General features: G+C 35.2%; 1 pseudogene; it reads left to right on the forward strand.

The window, feature by feature from the left end:
* The first annotated feature begins 256 nt into the window (after positions 1 to 256).
* Positions 257 to 417, forward strand: LOC118001731 (annotated as a pseudogene).
* Positions 418 to 12,035: the final 11,618 nt, after the last annotated feature.

Genomic DNA, 12,035 nt, shown 5'->3' on the forward strand with positions numbered 1-12,035 from the left:
ATGACAGGATGCCTGGGTGGCTCACTCAGTTAAGCATCTGCCTTCGGCTCAGGTCATGATCCCAGGGTCCTGGGATGGAGCCCCACATCTGGCTCCCTGCTCCAGGTTGAGCCTGCTTCTCCCTCTGCCCCTCCCCCTGCACGTGCATGCTCTTGCATTCTCTCTCTCAAATAAATGAATAAAATCTTTTTTTAAAAAAAAAGTAGATGATAAACTAACTATAATTGTGGGCTTGTCTATTTTTCTTTGCAATTCCAACACTTCTTGGCCTTTTGGGTAAGATCAAGTGTAGTATCTGTTCTTATTAGTTTATTTTTCTTTGCAGTTCCTTCATGTTTGTCAGTTTTGGCTTGAGGCTCTACTATTAAATGCATAAATAATTAGGATTATTAAGACTTCTTCATGAATTGACCCCTTTATCATCATGAAATGGCTTCCTTTATTGCTGGTAATATTTATTCTGAAATCTACTTTTTGTGATATTAATGTAGCAACCCCAGATTTCTTTTGATTACTGTTATCATGGTATATTTTCCCATCATTTTCTTTTAAATTTATTTACCACTTTTTTACATATTTCTTTATACTTTTCCTTATTCTCCTTATTTGGAGATTCCATTCTTCGAACTTTTTCTACAGCTCTCTGATATTATCTTCATTTTTGTTCATTCTTTACCTCTCTCTATTTCAATATGAATATTCTTTATTGCTATATCTGCCAGTCCACTGATTTCTTTCCTCTGCAATATCTAACCTACTGTTAAACTCAGTATTTATCATCTTAGACATTATTTTTTTCATCTTGAGAAGTTTAATAAGGGGATATATACATTTTTCCCCAGCTTCTTGAAGAGGTGTATTACGATTACAAACACTGTTTTAACATCCTTATCTACTAATCCTGTCATGTGCATCATTTGGTTGTTTCAGTTTTAATTTTTAGTTTTACTGCTCATTAAGGATTATATTTTCCTGCTTCTTTGCCACACCTGGTAATAATTTCTATTATTTGCCAATATTATGACTTTTACCTTGTATGTCGGATGCTATTGTATTTCTATAAATATTCTTTACCTTTATTCTGGGACAGAGGTAAGTTTTTTTAGTATGATCCTTTCAGGTCTTGCTTTTAAACTTTGCTAGGCAAGACCAAAGCAGTATTTAGTCTATGATGAATTTTTCCCACTACTGCAATAAAAGTCTTTTGAGGACTTTTTTTGATATCCCATCAATTAAGAGGTTTTTTACTCTGGCTGGTGGAACTATTCTCAGCCCTAGTTCAAGTACTGTTTTCTCTAATCCTTTTAGGTGGTTCTTTCTTTGGTCTCAGTTCCCTCACATACATGTACTTATCAGTATACACTTATGATAAGAAGACTTGAGAAAGAACTCTACAGGTCTCTCTAAATGCAGCTGTATCTTCTCTAGTACTGTCCCCTGTCAACTCAAACCATGTTGGCCTCCATGGACTCAAGCCCTCTCTTCTCCGTTGAAGGAGACCAGCAGGTTCTATCTGGGTTTTTATCTCCCTGTATTATAGCCATAAAACTTTCTTCAGGCAAGAATTTGGGACAATGTTCAAGTTCACCTTGTTTGTTTCCTATTTCCCAGGCATCACTGCCCTTTGTTGTCTGATGTCCAATATCTTAAAGACCACTTTCATAGATATTTCATATATTTTTACTTATTTAAGAGGTTAAGTCTAGTTCCTTTCATTGCATTTCCACTGGAAAGAAAAGTCCCAGAATTGAAGATTTAAATTTACAAAGTACTGATCCAAATAAAAGTAGACACCAAGTTTAATATAGTATACCCTCATTCTTCCCAAGGATATAATTATTGGTAAAAGAAAATGGATGATTACTAAGAATGGTAAGAACTGAAATTACCTTAATATTTTTCATTTCATACACAATAAAGGGAAGAAGAAAGATTTTTTCCATAAAGACATCTGATGCTGCCTCAACTTTTATTTTCTCAACTGCTATGATCTATTAATTTTCCCATCAGCTACTTCCAAGGAAGAACATTTCACCAAATTCAGCGACTGGCTAGCTGTCATTCAGTGTGGACACTGTTTTTTTGTTTTGTTTTGTTTTGTTTTGTTTTGTTGTTTTGTTGTTTTGTTTTTGCTTTGTTGCATTGAGAACAATGCAGAGAATCACTCTGGGAATAATCTGGAAAGACTATGAATAGTGCTCTGTTGTGTTTCCCTTTTACTGCTGCTTTTATGGACTTTATATTGTAGTTGGGTTGAAGTTCATAGAAGTTTTAATAAATGTAAACCCAGGGAACTCATAAACCAGGTCCCAAACTCTACAACTATAATTGTTCTTTATTTTGCTCTGCTCTAAGGAATGCTGACACACACCCATTTCTCAAAGAAATTTTCCTCTCTATCTAACTTATGTGTTTATTTAGGAAATTTTTTTATTATGTTATGTTAATCACCATACATTACATCATTAGCTTTTGATGTAGTGTTCCATGATTCATTGTTTGCGTGTAACACCCAGTGCTCCATTCAGTATGTGCCCTCTTTAATACCCATCACCAGGCTAACCCATCCCCCCACCCCCCTCCCCTCTAGAACCCTCAGTTTGTTTCTCAGAGCCATAGTCTCTCATGGTCATCTCCCCCACCGATTTCCCCCCCTTCATTTCTCCCAAAATGTTTATTGAATGGCTACTACATCAAAACACTGTGAGATACTAAGGTTATAATATCTGAAACAAAAAAAAAAAACAGTATTTTTACTAGCAAAGTATATAATCTAGTGAAGAAATGGATAACACAAGTAAACAAGTAAGTATTTAAACAAAAGTTGAATTAGGTGAGGTGAAGGAAATTAACAAGCAACTATGCGGCAGAAGTTAAAAAATGATCTATTTTTATGATATAGAAAATTCCTAAGAGAGTAAGTTATAAAACAACCCACCGAATGAAAACAATCAATCACAGGAACAGCACAAAAGAGAGTGGGCATAGAGATATGCTTGTGCTGAAATATTAAGAAAGGAAAGAAGAACTTAATCTGTTCAAAGATATGAAATAAAGCCACTGTGGTTGAAGTATAGCAAAGGAGAGAGTGGAACCAAATGAGGTTGAAAGAGAAGCAGAAGCCGTACCATACAGGGTCCTACATGCAATAGTCACTGAAGAATTTAAAGCACGGGGACAGCAGAATCATCCTTATGTTTCTGAAAGACCACTCTAACTTCCATATGTATAATCGATCAGAGGAAGGTAAGACTGGAAAAGAAAATAGCAAGTAGGAGACTAATGCAGGAGTCCAGATAAGAATGATAGTGAAATACACTGAGGTGGTGGAGATGCAGTGAGTGAGCGACTATATACTTGAACAGGGAGTTTGTGTATGGATAGGCACAGAGGTGGGGGACAAGTTTCTGGTTTGAGCAACTAAGTTAACAACAATGTCCTTCGCTGAGATGGTAAAAGACTAAATGAGGAAAAGGTTTGGAGGTGAAAGCAATTCAACTTGGGGCACATGAAGTTTGGAATGCTCAGGAGTCATCAAAACAAAGATGTTAAGTAACCAGCTGAATAAATAATTTATGGGAGGAATTTGAAATGGAAATATTATTTTGGTAGTTGTTAAAATTTAGATTATATATATATATATATTTATTTATATATTTAGATTATATTTAAAGGCATGGAACTGGATAAACTCACCTAAGGAAAGAACATAATTAGGGGAACCTAGGACTGACCTTAAGTGTGATAGTTAATATTATATGTCAACTTGACTGGATCACATTGAGAAAGATATTGTGAGTAGGTTGTGGAGATACATGTGTCAATTAGTTCTAAAACTCAATAGCAGGGGCGCCTGGGTGGCTCAGTCGTTAAGCGTCTGCCTTCAGCTTAGATCAAAAAACTCAATAACACTCTTGTGAAGAACAGTTTTGGTGAAGCATTAGAATTGAGAGCCAGATTTAAAAGGTTAAAAAGAGGTAGGAAGTCAAGAAGTAGAGACTGCATGTGTGACTAATAACTTGGAAAAATGATTTTGAAAGAAGTCAGTGATAAATAGAGGGAAACATGGAGTCAAGAGATTTGTATATATATACATATATATGTTTCCTCACTTTCCTCACTAAAATAGACCCTGAATATTTGCCATGGTACCAATTTGAAGCATATATAAATAAATTAGGGAAAGAAATCAAAGTTACCTAGCATCATCAAGGAAGAAAACTGCATAGTCATTCACAGTCCTGTAAGATATGTGGAAATCCATTCTGTCTATCAATATTTGTGCAAACCAACCTATTGCAAAAACCCATTAGTATCAACACAATTTTACGAAACAACTGTCTAATCAAAAATAATCATTTTTCTATTTAACAAAAAGAAATGGTTTCTGATGCAAATTCTTGTAAAATTGCAGTAAGTCATGTGACATGTTACTATGAAAGTTCTTTCTCTGACTATGCAAAACTAAGCATTACCATTAAAAAAAAAGCACTAAGCACAACCAGAACAAAGACAGAGGGTTTGACCTCAGATTTAACTTCCAGGTGTGATTTTCCTGTAATTTTACTGCAAAAGGAGCCAAACTCACAGGATATTTTCAGCAAATAAGAGAATTCTTTAGTTCTTCTCCCGGCGAGATATGGAGGGAAGAAAAGTAAATATAAACATAGGTGAAGGAATGAGAACATCTAGTTGCAAGGAAACAGTCAAGAAACTAGTCTTATTATTTACTATGAAAAATACAAAGTTTAAGTGAAGGGACTATTTTTTAATTTAACAGTTTCCACCCAAGTAAGGACTCCAAGCATATTCGATTTGTTCTTACTGAACACAATGAGGTTGACCTTATTATTTTAATTTTACAGATAAGGAAACTAAGGTTTATGGAAGTTAAATATCTTATCCAAGGACACACAACTGATAACTACCAGAGCCACGGTGTAAACGCAGCTTGTCCAACTCCAGAGCCAATGGTTCCAAAGACGTAGCATGGTGATCAGCAGTAGAGGAAAATAGGACCGTAGGCTGGGAACCTGGCTGCCTCCGTTTGACACCTAACTAACCCCATATTAACTCTGTGAACTTGGGCAGTTTGTTTCTTCTACTCCATCTCAGTTTTCTCATTTATAAAAGGGAGACAATATTTACTTCATAGGATTATTATGAGACTTAAATGAATTAAATAGGACTTGGACCATGGATTTTAATAAATGATAGGCATTAATATAGCGGCAGTTCTTTGGTAAAGTTACCCTTTTAATGGAGATCCTAGTGACTCCAGTGAGCAAAGATGCTTCCCAATCAAATCACCCTAAACCACCTTTAATCTTATATCAGAACACAGACCAACTAGAATTTTAATTTCAAAATACAGATAATATTGTCTTTGTCTCATCATTGCTTATGTATTTGCTTGTTGTTCAAGCTCTCCCCACCCTAGCGCCCTAATAAGTTTGTTTGTCTGAGAAGTACAGCAACTAAATCTATCAGCACCAAAGCTGGGAAGTCTTCCAGGATCATTTGGAGAGTACTCCACAGAGCTTAGGGAAGTGTGATCTGTCACAATATTGTAAGCTTGTACTAAGTCTGCATTCTAAAAACTCAATGGGAAAAGTGAAAGCAAACAAGATGGAGCAGCTGGGTCGGAAGTGCTTCTCCATTCAGTGTGCAGTAATGATTTTGCCTGCATTAATTGCCTCTTTCTTTTATGAACAGGAGAATTCAGTCAAGTAGATGTGGCAGAACAGAGTTGCTCTAAGATAACAGAAAAGGACTCCTATCTTTTATATAATTGCGGCCCCTTGTTCTTGTGTTTGTTAGATGCAATAAATGTTATTCTATGAGAAGGACCAGCTCTTGCATCCCATCAAAATCTTTCCCGGAAACCTAGAGCATAGAACTCTGATATCCTCTCATATTGTGGCAGAAAAGCAGCAGTACAAGGCACATTACCGAAATAACATGGTACAAGGGAGACAGGGCTGATTTGTTTTGTTGTAGAACCTTTTCTACTGAATTTGCTGGAAAAGCAGAGTAAGGGCTACTTAAGAGTCATCTTTTGAATATTATGCTTTCTGCCTTGTCCCTGTGATGGAAGAGCAGACAAATGAGGGACAACAAACACAAAAAGAGTAATTAACAATTTTGAGAGTTAAATGAAAAGGCATGTATGTGTGTATATCTGTGTTTTTCCAGAATGGCTATGGAATAAGTAATATTTATGCCGAAGTATGGTTTTATACAAGTCATTTTAGAGTTCCTGTGATTACTTCCTAGTTTTATTATACATCTAGAAGCTTGGAAAACAGAGGGAAATCTAGGGCTCCTAACTATGTAATTAAATATTTTTAAAAATCAGCTAGAAGCAGAAGAGAAGAGATGAAAACTTCAACAGATGAAAAGTTTCACAGAAGTGTTGTTTTTCAATGTAAATATAAACTACCTCATGACTGTAGGCTTATCTGTGTGCATATCTTTGTGCATTCACACATGGTCACACACAAAAAGGATTTAAGGGCAAGCAATTTGAATTGAAATAATACGTATGTCTCAATTATCTGGATGCTACAAGAAAAAGTAAAAAATTTTCTGACCACAATAAATTTTCCATTTCAATCATGTGTAGACTATTTTAGAACATTTAAGACATTTTTCTTTAAAAAAAAATCTTTGGCAGCTGTTGGAATGGAGAACAAAATAGGTCCCATTTATTTCTTTCACAGATGGACTCCTAATACAGATGGTGCTATTAAAATTATGTTACAGCAGGGACGCCTGGGTGGCTCAGTCATTAAGCATCTGCCTTCCGCTCGGGTCATGATCCCAGGGTCCTGGGATCGAGCCCCGCATCGGGCTCCCTGCCCCACGGGAAGCGTGCTTCTCCCTCTCCCACTCCCCCTGCTTGTGTTCCCTCTCTCGCTGTGTCTCTCTCTGTCAAATAAATAAATAAATAAAATCTTTAAAAAAAAAATTATGTTACAGCAATGTTTGAAGAGAAGTGGGATTTAAATTCAAATATGAGAATAAAAGTCCATTCAGAACCAAAAAGAGTTACACTTCGAGAGTCAAGATGAGATGACTTTCCGAGTAACTTAAGCAATACTTTATCCACAAAATAATTTATTGCATTTCCATTTCCAAATGTAAAAACTTAAATATCACCTTGAATTTTTTTCCTTGTGTCATGAAGTCTCTGTCTTAAAGACTCAGATGAAAGAGAGAAATAATTACATCTTTAGCACTTAATGTGATGGGATCAATTCAATAATACCAATGCAACCGAGTATTTATAATCATTGCTTCAGCAAATGACAATAAGCTAAATAATAAAAATATAACAAGATAAAATTTTCATAAGGATGGTTTTGAATATTTCACAAATTTCTGAAATAATCACAAGTAAAACTCAACAGAAATAAACATTTATCTTCTAAGTGCTATCATGATGGGAACGTTCCATAACACATATTACTGAATTTTACTACTCAGAGAGGAGAAGCAGTAGGTAGATCGTCAGGCTTTGGTCTAGATTATCAATGGCTACATCTCTTTTCTTCCTCTAAGAGGAGCTGGGTAAACTTAAGATGAAAATACAAATTTGTGGAGTTCCCACTATTGGCAGAACAGTGGCATTTATGATGACAGTTGATTTCCAGAGCTGTTCTTGAGTCTCATACCTCCAAAGGGTTAAAGTGACAAGTAATGTCACATTCTAACACCTGAGAGCCTAGCTTAGAGTGTACATTAAAATCAGAATTTGGGTCAAGATTGGTCTATGTTTTCAATTACATTTCAATCAATTAAAAACATTTTTTCTAACTTTAAACTTATTAATTCTCAACAATGTTCAAAAATTTAAAAGGCTGAGGGCACCTGAGTGACTCAGTCAGTTAAGTGTCTGCCTTTGGCTCAAGTCATGATCCCAGGGGCTCCTTGCTCAGCAGGGGGTCTGCTTCTCCCTCTCCCTCTCTGCCTGCCGCTCCCCCCTGCTTATGCTCTCCCTCTCTCTCTCTCTGTCAAATAAATAAATAAAACCTTTTAAAAATATTTAAAAGTCTCAATGAAATATTTTCCAAAAATAAATGAAATATGAGAGAATTTGCTTAGTAATATTTATTGCTCACTATCCTTAATCAGTTAGGCTTGCAAAAGAGAGGAGGAGAATTTCAAGTGGGTGTTAAACTTGAGCCCCAAACATTTTGATTTCCTGCCTTTTTAAGTCAGCCAATAATCCAGAGAATTCAAGAACAATGAAAATGGTTATGTGTAAAGGACCAACCAGTTGCAGACAGGACATTTTCAAAGAATAATGTAATCGGAGGGGGAGACGAACCATGAGAGACTATGGACTCTGAGAAACAAACTGAGGGTTCTAGAGGGGAGGGGGGTGGAGGGATGAGTTAGCCTGGTGATGGGTATTAAAGAGGGCACGTATTGAATGGAACACTGGGTGTTACACGCAAACAATGAATCATGGAACACTACATCAAAAACTAATGATGTAATGTACGGTGATTAACATAACAATAAAAAATAAATTGATTTAAAAAAACAAAGAATAATGTACAAAATTCTAAGAGCTAAAGGCAGCTTTACGCATTTAATTTAAATCACCAGTATAAGCATTTGTGAGAAAATAATCAGTTTAGGAAACTCTATTAGCAATGCATTCAAGTGCCTGAAATAATCAATGCATGTTAGCAAAACTTATGGAAATAATTTGTGAACTTATTCGTCTAACAAATGTTTATGGAGAATCTACTCATGCCAGAAAAAATCCCTATCTTCATGGAAGTAATATTGAATGGTAGAAAACAATAAACACAAAAATAACATATAATCAGTTGATCCTTGAAAAAATGGGTTTGAACTGCATGAATCCACTTATGCACAGATTTTTTCAATAAATACAGTAAATTAAAATTGTAATAAAATTATAAATGTATTTTCTCTTCCTTGAGATTTTCTTAATAACATTTTCTTTTCTCTAGTTTACTTTATTGTAAGAATATTATACTTTATTGTAACAATGTATAATACATACACCATACAAAATATGTGTTAATAAACTGTTTATGTTATCAGGAAGGCTTCCAACCCAAGAGTAGGCTGTTGGTAATTAAGTTTTGGTGGTATCAAAGCTATATGTAGAATTTCAACTGTGTGGGTGTGAGCACCTCTAACCTTGTCATTGTTTAAGGGTCCACTGTAATTGGTTGGATAAGTGGTAAGTGCTAAATAAAAGTCAGTGCTATGAAGTAAAATAAAGTGGCAATGATGTGTCTACTAGATAACGATTACTAAAAAGTTGTGACATTCAGCAGTAAGTGTTTATTGCTCATGTGTCAACTATGTTGATCTCAGCTGGGATTGGCAGACTCTAGGATGGTCAAGGTCAATCTTGACCAAGGTGATTGGGGCAACTCAGCTCTAATTCATGTTTCTCAACCTCCAGCAGGCTAATCTGAGCAGGTTCTCAGGGCCCTATAAAAGGTGAGGGAGAACATATGGAAACAGCCAAGGCTTCCTAAGACTTAGTGAAACTGGCACTCTGTCACTTCTAATTCATTCTACTGGCCACAGAAAGTCATACTGCTGAACCTAGACTCAAAGAACAGTGTATATCACCCCACCCACTGGGAAAAAGAACTGGAGAGTTAATAGTAAAGGGTATAGACACAGGGAGGGGAAAAAATGGAGTCAATACATCAACCACAGTGTATAGCCTACTCGAAAAGAGTAATCAGGAAAGGGGTTGTTAATCTACTTGATCCAATTGATTAGATAGCTTAAAGAGGCAAAAGGGTGAGCCACTGGGATATGCAGGAGAAATAAGTGCAAAGAGCATGAGGCAATACAGAGGAAATGAGGGGACAGAAGTAGAAGATGAGGTTACACAGGTGGTGGAAGGACGTGAATTGAGGCGCGGATCTTATAAGGCCTTGTAAGCCCTTGAAAGTATGTTTATTTTATTTTAAGTAAGAGGAAAAGCCATTTGAAGATTATGAGATGAGGCGAAACAAACTCTATGTTTAAGGGAACTACAAATGGCAAAATGCTGGGCAAGTTAAAAATTGCCATGAAAACTGAAAAATTGAGAGCCATAGAGAAATACGTACCTACAGACAATAAATGGAATGGGTAAAGTCTACATATGGAAAAATATACAAACTATATACAGTAGTCCCCCATTACCCACAGGGCTTATGTTCTAAGATCCTCAGTGGATGCCTGAAACCACAGATAGTACTGAATCTTATATATACTATATTTTTTCCTATACATACATACATACCTATGGTAAAGTTTATTGCATAAATTAGGCACAGTACAAGATTAACAACAGCTAACAATAAAATAGAACAATTATATTAATATACTGCAATAAAAGTTATGTGAATGTGATTTCTCTCTCTCAAAATATCTTACTGTACTGTTCTCACCCTCTTCTTCTTGTGATGATAGGAGAGGACAATATGCCCACATGATGAGATGAAGTGAAGGGGATGACATAGGTGTTGTGAGGTAGCATTAGGTTACTACTGACCTTCTGACAATATCTCAGAAGGAGAATCACCTGCTTCCAGACCTTGGTTGACCACAGTAATAAGAGAAACTGCGAATAAGGGGGGACGACTGTATATAATACCTTAAAGGAAATCTAATGGCTATTCAAAGTAAGGTGATTTACAACTTGCTTATGCTAAATTTGGAATATAGCCCAACTATAGTCTTCAGTATGGGCTATGGCCTTGGATTTATTACCTAGCGGCTCACTGAGCACAGATAGTCTTTATGTAGTATATGTATTTCTGAAAAGTTTTCTGGGGCTTTGAATTTTAAACTGAAGTAATTTCCCAATGGTTATTATTTAAAATATGCAACCCCATGCAAAAATTAATTGAAATCCCCTAAAATAAAACATTTACCATAAATAATAAAGTAGCGGGTATAAAAAGTTAACATACAAAAAGCGATACATATATATATATATGTAACCAAATAGAATATATAATGGAAAAAAACACACTTGCATCAGCTAAAAATAATAACAATAATATAAGATACCTAAGCCAAATTTTAACAAAAAATATCTGCACCTCTATGATGAAGTCTTTAAAACACTCTTACATGACACAAAAGTAAAAGTAAACAAATGAAAAAATAGACCATGTACTTAAGAAGAATCAACATTATAAATAGGTCAGTTTTCCCTAAGGTAATTTAGAAATTTAATACAATACCACTTGAAAATCATCAGGCTTTTTTTCTTTTCCAGAACCGGACAAGTTAACTATAAATTTCATTTGAAAAAACGAACAAGCAAAAATATTGAAACAGAAGTGGGGAAGTGGCTAGTCCTATCATAATTAAAATACACTGTAAAGCTTCATAACAGTGTGGAAACTGTTGCATTAAAAAGACAGAGAGACTAATGGAATGGAATAAACATTCAGAATAAACCCAGTTACATATACACGCATAAAATATAGAATACAATAAAGAGGTGGCATCTCAGGTCTGAGGAGAAACACGAATTGTTTAGTAAATGGAATTATGATAACCAGATAGTCATATAAAAAAAGATAAAAATTAAATCCATTCCTTACATCATAAATGACAATAAATTCCAAAACCACCAAAAAGGAGACATAAAAATAAAACATCATAGTTCTAGAAGTCAGCATGATTAAATTAATCTATAATCTGGGAAACTTTGCCTACCTATTGCTCAAATTCCAGAATACAGGGAAACATGGATAAATTTGAATACATAAAATAAAAAGATATATTTTGTATGGCAAAAGACACTCTAAGCAAATAACAAAGACAAATGAAAAACTGGGAAAAAATACTAACTGAAGTGTTAATATCCCTGATATATAATATATAAAGCTACCACTTCCAGGGTGTTTTGACAATCAAATCAGACAATTAAAATGGAATTGCTATGCTGTGTCCTTTGCCATCTACCCATTCAAACCATTTAGTCAAATAAGTCAGCTGCTCAATCAATCACTGAAACAGTACATATT

This window comes from Mirounga leonina, unplaced genomic scaffold, assembly GCF_011800145.1.
Source record: "Mirounga leonina isolate KUSES-001 unplaced genomic scaffold, KU_Mleo_1.0 Mir_53, whole genome shotgun sequence".
NCBI lineage: Eukaryota > Metazoa > Chordata > Mammalia > Carnivora > Phocidae > Mirounga > Mirounga leonina.